This window comes from Apium graveolens, chromosome 5 (assembly GCF_009905375.1).
Source record: "Apium graveolens cultivar Ventura chromosome 5, ASM990537v1, whole genome shotgun sequence".
In the NCBI taxonomy this organism is placed as follows: Eukaryota; Viridiplantae; Streptophyta; class Magnoliopsida; order Apiales; family Apiaceae; genus Apium; species Apium graveolens.
The window spans coordinates 217,894,169-217,907,569 of NC_133651.1; positions in this window are offsets into that span (position 1 = coordinate 217,894,169).

A 13,401-nucleotide genomic window follows, 5' to 3' on the forward strand; every position below is an offset into this window, starting at 1 on the left:
ACTTATTAAGGAATCATTTTGGGTTGTAATAACTTTTAAATTGTGGATTCAAAGACTTGTACTTATTTAAATTTCATCTCTGAGACTATAACGGGTTGTGGTGTGTGTTAGTGTGGGGTCAAGCATGAGGTTATTTATTGTTAATTAAGTGAAGTGATATTGTGAAAAGAAAAACCGTGATGACCCGGATCCCTGACCCCGGATCTGGGGGTGTTATAGAAGTGGTATCAGAGCTAAGCGTTATAAACCTCAGAGATGATGCTGTTAGGTCACACACACACTGTAGAGGGGGTGAATACAGTGAATAGTACACTCAAATCGAACTTTAAGAACTTAAGTAACAGAAAACAAACTTTATTGAAACAATAAACTCTGTTACAGTATGAAACTGTTACCTCTCAGTGATGAACAAATATCACGAGAGCTGCTAGGGTTACAATGAATAATCTTTTCTAATAATGATAACACTTATAGTGTAAACCCTATGTCTGTGTTTATATACTACACAGTTACAAGATAATCGCTAATTGATATGGAATATAATTCTGCTTCCTAAAATATATCAATCAGATATCTTTTCTTCCAAGTATTCCATTCTTCACGGAATTCCTTCTTCATGCATATCTCTTCTTATGTTTATCTCAATCTTCTTTCCTTTAACCAGCTACTGTCCTTATTTGATTGTCCTTCAGCACTTAAGTTCTGATATCTATCTTCTGATGATTATCTCCTGATAATATAAGTACTGATATCCTTAAGTCCTGACTTCCAGTATAAGTATTGATCAACAGTTAAGTACTGATTTATCCTGTTCACGTAAGATCTGAAAGCTAAACATAAAACATATTAGCCATGACATTATCAAATATATCTAACAATCTCCCCCAACTTGTAAATTAACAAAATATACAAGTTTAAAAGATATTTGATGATGTCAAAAACATTAAGTACAAATGTTTGAGAAATAGACTAGATAACTACAACTTACAGTCCTTAAAGTTTTTACCAATTTCAACTTCTGATAACAACTTCAATCTGTATAAATATCAGAATTTATGCAGTTGTAGATCTTCGACTTGGCTTCTTCATTTTCTGATCTCTCTGATGTCAGGAGTTGTTCTGAGATAGTTCTTCAACAAACATTTCTCAGCATATCTTAGTTCATCAATCATTCTCCTTTTAACACCTTTAAGCTCTGCAGTATCTTCACCAGTTTGAAAGATTGCAGCTCTGAGATCATTAATCTTTACTTTTCTTAACTCCTGATCTAGTCTTATGACATAAGCTTTGTCTGACTCAAGATTGAATTCAAGTCCCTTAATACCAAGATACGTTCTGATCTGTGCAGTATTAGGCTTCATATCAACAATATCACCATTGTGATCTCTGTACTTTGGAACATATCTGCTGTCAGACTTAACAGAATAAAACCTTTTCTGTCTCTGAATCTGTTCTTTTAAGTAGTTTACAGCAGTCTCTGTTATTCTGTCATCCACTTGAAGTAAGAAAAGTACATGCTCCAATTCTTCAAAATACTTCAAAGGAATGGCATTTTGTCTTATATGATAAACCCTACCATCTGTCATGAAATACAACATGATGTATTCTTTCAAGTAGGTATGGTAAACCATCTGTACAGATTCCAGTTGATTCAATCTCTCAGGAGTTGCTCCAATACCTGGTTCACTCAAGGAAGTTGGATCATTGGTAGTGTTGTGTACTCTTCTTTCATCAGCACTTCCCAATCCAGTTTTATCTCTAGCTTCCTTTCCACTAACTACTCTTGCTTCAAAACCACTTGCAGTAGTCTTCAAAGATTGAGTCTGTTTTGCTTTAGTGAATCCTAGTAGGAGTGTCTTTGATCTATTTTCTGATATCAAGTTAACTTGAGCACTGTCAGAGGTTACTTGCTTCTTCTGAATATCAGAACTTACAATTTCTTGACTCTGAACAACTTGAGCCATGTCAGAGGTTGTTTTAAGAACTTTTCTTGTAGTCAGAGCAAAATCATCTTTTCCATCAGTAATTTCTTCTTCCTCAGGAGGTACATAAGGCTTGATAGGTTCACCAACCTTTTCTTTACCCTTGGATCTTGGATCTATCTGTGGTTGTGATCTAGCCAAAGTTGCTTCAGTATGTGTCCTTTCTTTGATCACAATGCCTTTAGGTTTTGGAAGTAACTTTTTACCAGAAGCTTCAGATTTAGATGTGACTTTCTCTGATTTAAGTCTGGCTTCTTCTTCCTTTAAACTTTCCAAGTCCATCCCTGGATTTTCTTGAAGAAATAACTGTCTTGACATTTCCTCATCAAGATCTAGAAGTTCATCAGAACTTATCCTTTTACCAGCAACAGAACTTATTCTTTTCCCAGTATCAGAACTTGTTCTGTGACTAATTTGTCTTGATGTAAACCTTCTACCTTGACTATGACCACTACCCATTCCAGAGGTTCCTTGGTCATCTTTTCCATCATCCTTTCCTTGCAGTGTCTTGTTGGTTGTGCATTTGGACTTAATTACCTTCTCCCCCTTTTTGGCATCAGCAGGTAATAAAAGAGAGATAAGTAGTTCCACTGAGGTCTGGATTTCAGTAAGTTGCGATTGCTGAGAAGCTTGATTTGTCAGAATTTGATCAATCTGAGCTTGTTGTTTCTCTTGAGTTTTCTCAATATAAGCAACCCTGTCAATGGTAGGTTGGAAGAACTTTTTCTTATCAATTTTCCAAACTTGTTCCTGTTTGATAAAGTTCTCCTGAATCTTGTGTAGCTCGGCATGAGTATTGGAATGAAGACCTTGTAGATGTTTAGTACTCAATGCAGTGACTCTAAGCTGGGTTTTAAAATCATCAGAATTTAACATTTCATCAGCTTTAGTCAGGTGCTCAGCAAGATGTAAAGCATTTGGAACACATGAAACTGAGTTCCATTCCTTAGTCCACTCCTGACCCGCAGGAGTTTCACTCCAAGGCACTGGTGCATTCCTGATAACAAACTCCTTTACCAGTTCAGACTTAGGAAGAGTCGGTGGAGGAGTAAGTCCTGAAGGACCTGCTTCATCAGCATCTACAGTTGTAGCAGCTTCACCAGTATCTCCAACATTTGCAGCATCAGAACTTAAAGAATCAGTATCTTCTGATAAGACAACAGTGTGAGTAGCAATGGAGGCTTCAGCATCCTCTAATTGCTGAGCTGAGACTATGTTCTGATCAACAGCCATATCCTGATGCTCACCTAAAATCTGATCATCAACATCTTGATGCAGAGAAGGTGTTGTTGATAACTCTGGAGCTTGAACAGCATCAGTAACAGGTTTTGTGGAAGGATTATTTGCTGTTGGAGCTTCTAAGAAAAGAATTGCAGGCACAACCAAGTTCTGAATATCAATTTCAGCACTTGTGCCTGGATCAACAAGAGACACAGATGGTGAGTTAGCCTTGTCAGATACAGCTTCCTGAGATGGAGTTGATGGAGAAGAAGTGACTGGAGCAAATTCCTTGCCTTATGAGATCAGAGATTCCTGATCCCCTTCCTTAGCTGCTTCCTCCTCATCATCTGAAACTGGCCTTTGTGCCCTCTGTTTCTTGTACTTCCTTGTTGATTGGGATTCCTTGGGAGTTTCAGGAACTATCATACGTCTAAGCCTCTTGAGAAGCCTAGAACCCCCAATTTTAGAATCCTTCTGAGAAGTTGCTTTCTCAGCTTCAATCACCACAGGTTCTGAAGAAGGAATCTGTTCCTCAGAATCTGATTCATCTCTCAAAGTAAATCTCCTCCTCTTTTGAGGTGTTTGAGGAACAGTTTTTGTTCTCTTTGGCTTAGAGGATGGAGACTTCACAGTAGGTGCTGAAGAAGAAGGTTGAGCAGTCTGTGAAGTGGAGAGATAGGATTTGAGATAAGTTCTGAGGGTAGGTTGAGTAGAATGAGAGGTAGGTACTGAGGTTGATGGATTTTGGATGGTTGGAGGTGGTTGGACATCAGAGTAAACAGATCTATAGGTATCAGGATCAGCATTTACCAGGATCTGTTTTACAGACTTAGGAATCTGTAATGGTCTAACCATTTTCTTCTTAGCATCAGCATTTACCAGGTCATTAAAGTACCTTTTTGCAACCTTAAAAGGTGGGGTTTGAGTGCTGACTAAATGAGGTTCATCAGTACAGTAAGTGTAAATAAGTTGACAAAATCTAGCAAAATAAACAACATCTCTATCCTCTATCATCCTATCCCCAATAAAACCAATTATTCCAGTTGCAAAATCAAAATGAGTTTGATGGATAATAGCATACCCTATGTGCTGACTCAGAATTGTGATAGCATCAAAATTTGAACATTTGTTCCCAGAGGCTTTGGTGATGCAATCAAAGAAGAAACTCCATTCTCTTCTGATATTAGCCCGTTTCAACTGTCCAAGTTTCGTCAAACTCTTTTCATATCCCAATTCAGCCATTAACTCCCGAAGGGCTGAGTCCTCTGGAACTGAGAAAGTACAATCCTCTGGAAGATGTAAAGCCTTGCGTACTGTACCAGGAGTGACTACAAAAGATGAATCACCCACTTGGAAGATAATACTGGGAGTTCCACGGTTACCACCATCATCAAAAATGCCAGTCCTCCAGAACCTCAGAACTTGTTGACTTGAAAATAATTCAGGCTGAGTTAAGGCGTACCCAACCTCACTATGTGCAAGAAGATCTTGCACAAAGTGCAATTCAGATGGAGCTTCAGCATGATCAAGAATTACAGCATAGTTGTTTGGAACAAACTTAGCTCCATCAATGATTAAATCCTTTGGTGCCATGTGAAAAAAAATTGAGAATTAAGTATGCCTGATAGGTGTTTGATATAATATCTGTATGAAAACAACGGAAATAGTAAAGTGAAGGAGAGTAAAAGTAAGAAGAGAGATAAAAGATGAAGAAATTAAAAAGATTAAAGAAATCTTCTCTCTGCTGTACTTATACAAAAAAAAATATTACCGTTGGACACCTTTCAGACATGCAGTAATAACGGATAGTTACTGGGCTCGAGAAAACAGTAATCATTACTTACCCATTTGCCGAGTTTCAAGGAAAAACTGTTCGATTTATCAAGGGAAACAATTCAAATTTTAACCCGTTATCACTGATTGAATTATTTGTCACTGCAACATTAATATTCTGAAAATAAATCATGTTAAAAATGACCGAGATAATTTCGATGAATAAGTGCTGACAGAGAATCATAACTTAAATAAAAACAAAATTTAAATGGTCATCAGAATATCAATCATGATTTATCAACACAAGATAAAATAACTCAGAGACAAAATCTTGAAGTAAAAATAGTTTTCATTAATATATCAAGTCAATACATTTATGAAATGGAAATTACATCAATACAAGATTTTCCCTAAGCTTCTAACCCTAACATCAACAGCTTTAGTCCTAGCTAAGAAGCCTGACAAAGCTGAGGATGAAGAAGAACAGGAAGAAGACGAGATTAAGTCATCTTCCTCTTCCTATCTTCAACGAACAAGATGGCAAGTCGTATGATTCGCTCTTGCTGACGGATAGCTTCCCGCCTTTCCTCCTCCAATCGCTCCAGATGGCGATGGTAATCCATATAGAAGAATAGGAGGTGAGTTAGCACCTCCTGTGGGACAGAATCCCAGATCTCCTCAGGAATGGCTGTTACATGCCACTCTTGCTGCCAGTCGGCACAACTTAGCTCCATTGTGAAGGTTTGGTTGTTCAAAAATATGTTGTATCGAACCATTGTGTTTTTGATAGAAGAAGGAGGATAAGTGTGTGCATTAAGCTAAAAACAGACAAAGAGTAAAGTCTGATTCACTTCAGTACATCTTAGAAATAAGGCATAACTAAAATTTTGCTAAAGATCTGTCATTGTCCTGAAACCTACTGAAGAATGAGTTTATGCTTGAGTCCACCTCAACTGTTTTGTGCTAATTTTATGCATCTTTTGAAATTCTATTTTACAGTGGCTTCTCAGTGTAAGTGAGTCACGACTGTTTATCAGAATTTATGCTATTTTAAGAGTATTTCTCCAGTAATCATAGAGTGTGAAAAGTCACCAAGAAAATATTTAGCTTTTCTGATGCATATTTACTTAATACCAGAAATGCACTTGGGTCGTCCCTTCCACATTTTTACTCTAGATCTCAAAGGAGTACCTGATTTTAATCTTTGATCTTTTTGCTTTTTCTTTTGATAAGAGAGGTCTATCAGCACTTAGTACATTCAGCAGTTTTACTAGTATCAGAACTTAACAGATGAGTAACATTATTCTAATTTGTGACTTAGTAATAAGATATACAAAGTGAACTTAACTAAGCTCAGTTATCAGAATTTGCTAGTGTCATAAGATTTCCACTGAAATAATTACTTCTTCCATGGAATCATTTGTTTATTGAAGACTACTAGGTCAGTATCTAGCACAGTTATCCTCATAGGATTGAATAGGTACTAGAACAGATATATCACTTATCAGAGTTTAGAAACATATATCAGACAACAGTCAGTACTTAAAGACATTTATCAATTAAGCACAGAATATACAATGAGATTAATTCTGTAAATACTGAGCATAAAGTCTGATAACACAGAACAAGTCTAAGCAGATTTAGTGAAAGAACCTGAAACCATTCCAAGTTCATTTACCAATCTTGTAAAAGTAGCTTCACATAATGGTTTTGTGAAGATATCTGCCAACTGTTGATCTGTGGGAACAAAATGCAATTCCACTGTACCTTCATCCACATGTTCCCTGATGAAGTGGTACCTGATGCTGATGTGCTTTGTCATTGAGTGTTGAAATGGATTACCTGTCATAGCAATAGCACTTTGATTATCACAGTAAATAGGGATTTTGAAATATGTTAACCCATAATCCAGTAACTGATTCTTCATCCAAAGAATCTGTGCACAACAGCTTCCTACAGCAATATACTCTGCTTCTGCAGTTGATGTGGAAATTGACTTTTGTTTCTTGCTGTACCAAGAAACCAATCTGCCTCCAAGAAATTGGCAGCTTCCACTTGTGCTTTTCCTGTCAATTTTGCAACCTGCAAAATCTGCATCTGAGTAGCCTATTAGTTTAAAATCTGATTCTCTAGGATACCATAATCCCAGAGCAGCTGTCCCTTTAAGATACTTAAAGATTCTTTTTACAACTGTTAAGTGAGGTTCTCTTGGATCTGCTTGAAATCTTGCACAAAGACAGGTAGCATATATGATATCAGGTCTACTAGCAGTTAGATAGAGTAGAGAGCCAATCATACCTCTGTAGTCAGTAATATCTACTGATTTACCGGTATCCTTATCCAGTTTTGTTGTAGTGGCCATTGGAGTGGATGCACTTGAACAATCTTGCATTCCAAATTTCTTTAGCAGGTTTCTGGTGTACTTGGTTTGACAAATAAAAGTGCCTTCCTCATTCTGCTTGACTTGAAGGCCCAGAAAATAGCTAAGTTCCCCCATCATACTCATCTGATATCTTGACTGCATTAGTTTGGCAAACTTCTTGCAAAGTTTGTCATTTGTAGATCCAAAAATGATATCATCAACATAAATCTGGACCAGAAGTAAGTCCTTTCCATGGTTGAGGTAGAACAGTGTTTTGTCTATTGTCCCTCTGTTGAATCCACTTTCCAGAAGAAACTGAGCTAAAGTCTCATACCATGCTCTAGGAGCTTGCTTAAGTCCATAAAGTGCTTTGTCAAGTCTGTAGACATAGTCTGGATGTTTGGTATCTACAAAACCTGGAGGTTATTCAACATATACCTCTTCCTCCAATTCTCCATTTAGAAAAGCACTTTTCACATCCATTTGAAAGACAGTAAACTTTTTGTGAGCAGCATAAGCCAAAAATATCCTTATGGCTTCTAACCTAGCAACTGGTGCAAATGTTTCATCATAATCAATTCCCTCCTGTTGAGAATATCCTTTTGCAACCAGCCTTGCCTTATTCCTTGTAATTATGCCATCACTGTCAGTTTTGTTTCTGAATACCCACTCTGTACCAACAACAGATCTATTCTTTGGTCTTGGTACTAGGGTCCAGACTTTGTTTCTTTCAAATTCATTCAACTCTTCCTGCATTGCTTGCACCCAATCAGCATCTTGAAGAGCTTCTTCCACTTTCTTTGGCTCAGCTTGAGAGAGAAAAGAATTATAAAGACACTCATTTGAAGTACCTGTTCTAGTTCTGACATCTGTATCAGGATTTCCAATTATCAAATCAGGTGTATGTGATTTTGTCCACTTCCTTGCAGATGGAAGGTTTTCTCTAGAACTGGATGCTCCCCCATGATCCATGCTATCTTCATTTTCATTTTCTGATGCTCCCCCTGAAACTATGCTCTCTGAGTTGAATTCTTCAGTATTTAGATTTTCAGCACTATCAAAACTTGGCTTATCAGAACTTGACGAATCAGAACTTGAAGAGCCAGATGTATGTTTGGATGTTTCTTGAGATGTGGTAGGATCTTGAGTATGCTCCCTCTGCATAGGTGCATCTTCCTTTAACGTAGTCACCACAGTTTCAATAACATCAGAGTTTAATCCATCAGAGTTTGCAGTATCAGGACTTAGACTGTCAGGATTTTCAGTATCAGAATATGAGTCTTCATTTTCAAATCTCAGCTGATCATGGTCAACGAAATCTTTAAGACCAGTGATCTTCTTGTCATCAAAAGAGACATTGATAGATTCCATGACCACTTTTGTTCTCAAATTATAGACTCTGAAGGCTTTTGTGGAAAGTGGATATCCAACAAAGATTCCTTCATCAGCTTTTAGATCAAACTTTGATAGCTGTTCAGGATGAGTCTTGAGAACAAAACACTTGCATCCAAATACATGAAAATATTTCAGATTTGGCTTTTTTTTCTTCACCATCTCATATGGTGTTTTTCCATGCTTGTTAATGAGTGTTGCATTTTGAGTAAAACAAGCAGTCTGCACAACTTCAGCCCAGAAATAGGTTGGAAGCTTTGCTTCTTCAAGCATTGTACGTGCAGCTTCAATGAGAGTTCTATTCTTCCTTTCAACAACTCCATTTTGCTGTGGAGTTCCAGGAGCAGAAAATTCCTGCTTTATTCCATCGCTTTTGCAGAACTCTTCCATTATCAAATTCTTGAACTCAGTGCCATTATCACTCCTTAAAATTTTCACAGAATCTTTGACCATTTTATCCAGCTGTTTGACATGATCAATCAAGATAGATGCAGTTTCACTTTTTGTGTGCAAGAAATACACCCATGTGTATCTGGTGAACTCATCCACTATGACCAACGCATACTTCTTCTTTGCAATAGACATGACATTTACTGGACCAAATAAATAAACATGTATAAGATGATAAGGCTCAAGAATTGATGAATCAGTCTTGCTCTTGAATGAAGATTTTCTTTGTTTGGCTTTCTGACATAAATCACAAAGACCATCAGGAGCAAATACTGTGTTTGGAAATCCTCTCACAAGATCTTTCTTGACCAGTTCAGTTATATTATTGAAATTTAAATGAGAGAGTTTCTTATGCCAATTCCAGCTTTCTTCAATTGATGCTCTACTTAATAGACAGATTGCAGAGCCATCAGTACTTGTTGAAAGCTTAGCTTCATAAATGTTACCACGTCTGTATCCTTTTAGAACAACTTTGCCTTTAGATTTACTCACAACTTCACAGTGTTCTTCAAAGAAATCAACATGATAACCTCTGTCATAGATTTGACTTATACTCAGTAGGTTGTGTTTAAGTCCTGAGACCAGAGCTACTTGTTTAATTATGACATTTCCAAGATTGATATTGCCATATCCCAATATTTTTCCAATGTTGCCATCTCCATAAGAAACACTTGGGCCAGCTTTCTCCACAAAGTCTGATAGCAGGGTCTTATTTCCAGTCATATGTCCTGAACATTCACTGTCCAGAACTAGAATATTTTTCCTATTGCCCTGCAATCACAAAGACCACTAATTATTAGTTTTAAGGACCCAGACTTGCTTGGATCCTTTGGCCTAATTAAGTTTGTTAACATTTGCAGCGGATTTAGCATCAGAGTTTATGTTAACATTTTTCTTATCAGAATTTACATTATCAGACTTTGAATCAGAATTTACACTAGAAGCAACAATGGAAACTTTCTTCAAAGAAGGTTTTATTTGATAATAATCATAGTACAAACTATGATATTCCTTACAAGTATAAATGGAATGCCATAAACTACCACAATGGAAACAAGGATTTTGTGGTTTGTATCTAACAGACTGACTCTTAACTCCTGATTTTGAAGGTAAGGAGTTAATATTCTTATTTTTCCTGCAAAAAGAAGCCAGATGGTTAGAACTTCCACAGTTATGACATGTTTTCCTAGGAGCATCAGGAACAGGTTTATAATCATTGCTTTTATTCACACCTTCCTTTCCATTCCTATTTTTCCTAGGTGATTATACTTTGTTTGCATTCTTGACATCTTTCAGCTTATGCTTAAGCTGCTTCTTTGTCATTAAGCCTATGTTTACTTCAGCTGTCTTTTCCTGTTTTAGTTTGTTAGAAGTTAATTCCTCTTTAACTTCTGATTTCTCATTATCAGACTTTACAGTTACAAACTTAACAGGTTTTAACTTTGGCTTTTGCTTAACAAAAGGCTTAATTTCTTCAGTTTCTTTATCATTCTTATTCTCTCCATAACCTAAACCCTCTTTCCAATTTTCACTACTTAGCAAATTTTGAGTTGTTCTGCCGGAGTTAGTCCAAGTCCTGATTATCTCTCTTTCCTTTTCTAACTCAGTTTTTAGAGATTCATTCATTTTTAGCACTTCATCCCTAACATAAAAAGCATCATCTCTATCCTTCTGAGTTTGATGGAACATGACTAACTCTTTTTCTAATAAATCATTCCTTTTCTTAAATGCAAGATTTTCAGAAGTTAATCTTTCACATGTTAAAGTTTGGTCTCTATAGCTAACAAACATGGTTTTAAGATATCTTCTCAACTCATTAATATCATCAGTATGAAAAGCATAAGTAGTCTGAGGTACCTTTATTTCAGCAGCTTCAGAACTGCTCTCAGCACTTTCTTTATCAGCATTTGCCATCAATGTATAGTTCTCCTCACTTTCAGAGTCTGAAGTGTCTGTCCAGCTTTTCTGCTTTGTGACAAGAGCCTTGCCTCTGTCACCCTTTACCTTCTTGCAGTCAGGAGATATGTGGCCTTTCTCACCACAGTTATAGCATTTAACATTGGTGTAATCTCCTCTGTCAGACTTTCCTCCTCTGCCTTCAGATCTTCTGAAATTCTTCTTATCAGAACTTATGCTTTTTCTGGAAAACTTCTTTCCCTTCCTGAACTTCCTGTATGCAATCTTGGTGATTCCTTTCACCATAAGAGCACACAGCTTCATCATCTCCTCATCAGCATCAGTCTCAGGCAAGCTTTCAGAATCTGAGTCATCATCACTCTCAGAACTTGATGACTCAGTATCAGACTTTATGAAAAGAGCTTTACCCTTGTCTTTCTTTGAGGAAGCTGCTTTGGGGAATTCTTCTTCAGCCTTAAGAGCAACTGTCTTTGACTTTCCTCCTTTCCTCTTGCTTCTTTGTTCCATCTCCAGCTCATGAGTCTTGAGCATTCCATAGATTTCATCAAGAGTTGTTTCATCAAGATTGTAGTTGTCTCTTATTGTCGTTGCCTTCAAATCCCAGCATTCAGGAAGAGCTAACAGGAACTTAAGGTTTGAATCTTCAAGATCATCTCTTTATCAACCAATGACAAATCATTCAAAAGTTTGACAAATCTATCATATAAATCATTCAATGACTCATTAGTCTTTGAGTCAAAGTGTTCATACTCTTGAGTGAGTATTGTCTTCCTGTTCTTCTTAATTGTGTCAGTTCCCTGACACCTTGTTTCCAGAGCATCCCATATCTCCTTAGCAGTGTTGCAGTTGATTACCCTGTTTGACATTACATTATCAATGGCACTATGCAGTAAGTGTCGTACCTTAGCATTCTTAGCAATTGATGCTATGTCCTCAGCAGTATAATCACTCTTCTCCTTTGGTACGGTCATTGCTGCTTCACCTGCAACTGCAACAGCGAGTTTGGTTGGTTTGTGAGGACCTTCCTTGATTCTATCCAGGTATTCTGGATCTGTTGCTTCCAGGAACATGGTCATCCTTACCTTCCATATGGGATATTCAGATGGTCTCAGTATGGGGACTCTGATGGTCTCATACCGACTCTGAATTTGTGTCTTTGGTGGTTCCTCAGTTGTGGTAGGCTTAGTTGGAGTTTCTGTATCCGACATGATTGTGTTTGGATCTTTAACTGTATGTAAGTTAACAGATAGGCTCTGATACCAATTCTTAGGTCACACACACACTGTAGAGGGGGTGAATACAGTGAATAGTACACTCAAATCGAACTTTAAGAACTTAAGTAACAGAAAACAAACTTTATTGAAACAATAAACTCTGTTACAGTATGAAACCGTTACCTCTCAGTGATGAACAAATATCACGAGAGCTGCTAGGGTTACAATGAATAATCTTTTCTAATAATGATAACACTTATAGTGTAAACCCTATGTCTGTGTTTATATACTACACAGTTACAAGATAATCGCTAATTGATATGGAATATAATTCTGCTTCCTAAAATATATCAATCAGATATCTTTTCTTCCAAGTATTCCATTCTTCACGGAATTCCTTCTTCATGCACATCTCTTCTTATGTTTATCTCAATCTTCTTTCCTTTAACCAGCTACTGTCCTTATTTGATTGTCCTTCCGCACTTAAGTTCTGATATCTATCTTCTGATGATTATCTCCTGATAATATAAGTACTGATATCCTTAAGTCCTGACTTCCAGTATAAGTACTGATCAACAGTTAAGTACTGATTTATCCTGTTCACGTAAGATCTGAAAGCTAAACATAAAACATATTAGCCATGACATTATCAAATATATCTAACAGATGCGATGATATAATAATAAACTCACAAAGATAATAAGAACTCTTGTCAAGTTCATGGTCAGACTACTTAAAGTAGCACTGACAGTTAAAATCCTTACGGGAACCCTTATAAGTATCATGATAGTAACTTAGCTCGTTTAATGTGTAGGCTCATGAGATAGAGGACCCTGAGATGTTCGAGCGTGAGCATGATGAGGCACTGCTAGATGTTGAGGATCAGGAAGAGCCTGAGATGGAGGAGGATGAGGAGGACCCCTCAGAGGAGTCAGAGACAGAGGTCATTACTATTTCAGATGAGGAGGACCCGGATGAGGTCCCAGTGGCTGAGGAGCGTGTCGGACCTATGGTAGTGTACACTGGTACCCCTTTACCCACACTCCCGGTGGTCAGAGCTCCTACCCCTCCACCACTATATTGGAGCCCC